At 46.5% G+C, this 2,500-nt stretch overlaps 1 protein-coding gene across 1 annotated transcript in view; it reads right to left on the bottom strand.

Annotated features, from left to right (window-relative positions):
* LOC143282210 (uncharacterized) overlaps positions 1–1,455 on the bottom strand; it is a 52,398-nt gene extending 50,943 nt beyond the window's left edge. Inside the window, exon 1 of the mRNA XM_076587812.1 lies at positions 1,165–1,455. The gene's annotated coding sequence lies outside the window, so the exon portion shown is untranslated. The remainder of the gene's footprint in view (positions 1–1,164) is intronic.
* Between the last annotated feature and the right edge of the window lie 1,045 nt (positions 1,456–2,500).

Here is a 2,500-nt window from a genome sequence, read left to right as displayed (position 1 = left end):
ATTCAGTGTTATCAATGCTGATGTCTTCGCTCATCACTCTCATTCTCTTTTCTTTTTATCTCTCTCTCATTTTTCTCAAAGATTCGCATTGTGGAAAAGACAACAAACCAACTCCAATCATACAGGAAATATTTTGGATAAAATAAAGGGGGATTTCCCATCCCTTCTCACACATTTGTATATATAATTGTATTTCTTTTTTATCACAACAGATTTCTCCGTGTGAAATTCGGGCTGTTCTCCCAAGGGAGAGCGCGTCGCTACACTATTCGAACCTGCGCACTCAGATTCTCTCGCTTCCCCTGACCCCCGCTGACCCCCCCCCCCCCCACACACACACACACACACACACTCTCCACCTCCGTGCTTTCTCACAACTGAGAGAAAACGTGGGAGCGAAACGACCACACGTTCTTGCAATCCCACGCTTTCTCGTAATGTGAGCGAAACAGTGTGTCTTAAATATCATAGTTTATCTATGTAGCCAAGCGCTTAGCTTCAGATACTGCTTCAGATGGCGTCCCCTTTTATACCACTCGGGTAACACGGCTACATCTATCATTATCTTTATTTTAAAATTATTATTTGAAGCTTTACAACCATTTTCTTCACTACCAGTGTCCAGCTGTCACGCGCGCGTGCACGTGTGTGTATGTGTGTGTGTGTGTGTGTGTGTGTGTGTGTGTGTTGGCTGTGGCTGTGTGTGTGTGTGTGTGTGTGTGTGTGTGTGTGTGTGTGTGTGTGTGTGTGTGTGTGTGTGTGTGTGTGTGTGTGTGTGTGTCAGTGTCTGTATGTGTGTGTGTCTATGTGTGTCTGTGTCTGTGTGTGTCTGTGTACGTGTCTGTGTCTGTTTGCCAATGCAGATGCGTTTGAATGGCAACTCACGGCTAACTCAAAACAGACAGAGCAGGCCAAAGAGGCAACAGGCAAGAGAAGCCCAAGTCAGACAAGGCAAAGGAAAATGACACAAGACACAGGAGGCAACACAAGGTCAAGGGGAAGTAAGGCGAGGCAAGAAAAGTCACTAGAAGATACACAAAGATCACACAGGGTAGAGAGGACAAGGCAAGGCATCGCAAGGCAAACAATACGACATGACAAGGCAAGGATAACATGACATGACAAGGCAAGGATAACATATGACACAGCATGACACGCCATTACCTGGTTTATGAAGACTGTGGTGAAGACTGACGTGAAGGCAGCGAAGCAGACAGTTGTCTGTTGTCCAAAGACCGATGTAAAGACACTTTACGCTGATGTCAGTTCTGTAAAGCTAAGCGCATCCACGGCGTGTCGTCAGCTTATGGCACGTCACTGGGCTTACAGAACATGCAGCGGGTCACAGCTCTTGGCACTGCCAATAACCATAATTATATTGAAATGTTCACTGCTGTGTGATGATGTGTCCGAATGCGTCACGAGATCACAGTCGTCAACAACTTCCTGCATTTTCTGTCGTCTGTCAGCCGTGTGCATAACATGCACCAATTCACAAGGTCTGTTCTGCCCCACTCTCACTCTCCCTGTACCTTCATTCTTCCTGCCACTTCCCCTGTTCTTTCCTCCTTACCACCGCCACCACCACCCACCACCACCTCACGGCTAACCATTGTGTAGTGCTGTGCGTTCATGTTATCTTGTGCATCCTCATATTTAACACATCATGAATATAATGAACTGTAATTATAGTTTGCTTAAACGTCTGACAACACCACTATCAGTTTGCTTGTGTGTGTGTGTGTGTGCGTGTGTGTCTGTATGTGCGTGAGAGAGAGAGAGAGAGAGAGAGAGAGAGAGAGAGAGAGAGAGAGATAGAGAGAGAGATTATTGTCAGTATGAATCCTCATCGGCACACACACACACACACACACACACACACACACACACACACACACACACTTTCCTGTCTCTCCTGAAAAGTGGTGTCCAAAGAACGTTAAATCAGAGCAGGCACTACTGAACACCACCGAACTGACTCAGCAACATTGCAGGGTCTCCTCTGATGTACGACCTCTTGACGACCTAACATCGATGGTTCCCTGTGGACTGCCGGCGCTGGGGCTACGACAGACGAACCCAGGTGTGTTCTTATATGGGATGGGAGACTCGGAATGAGTGTCGTGGGAATAATGCCACTGAAATGGTGCAGATGATGAGGCAGCAAAACCAACAACAACAAAACACACACACACACACACACACACACACACACACACACACACACACACACACACACACACACACACACACACACACAACACACACACACACACACACACACACACACACACACACACACACACACACACACACACACCACTTTCTTTTTAAATGGGCAGATCACAAATCATAATCTTTAGTTCCTTCTTGAGCATCTTTCGAAGTATTGAAGACCAGGCCACCATCCGCAAGAATAAGCATCCAAGCTATTCCATTGTTGTTTAAGTTTGCAAGGCCTTTCGTGTAGACGTTGTAGAAGAGAGGAGAGAGTGGAGAT

Source organism: Babylonia areolata, chromosome 5 (assembly GCF_041734735.1).
Source record: "Babylonia areolata isolate BAREFJ2019XMU chromosome 5, ASM4173473v1, whole genome shotgun sequence".
Classification (NCBI taxonomy): Eukaryota; Metazoa; Mollusca; class Gastropoda; order Neogastropoda; family Buccinidae; genus Babylonia; species Babylonia areolata.
Note: the sequence above shows the minus strand (reverse complement) of the source record. Positions and strands in the feature narration are given on the sequence as shown.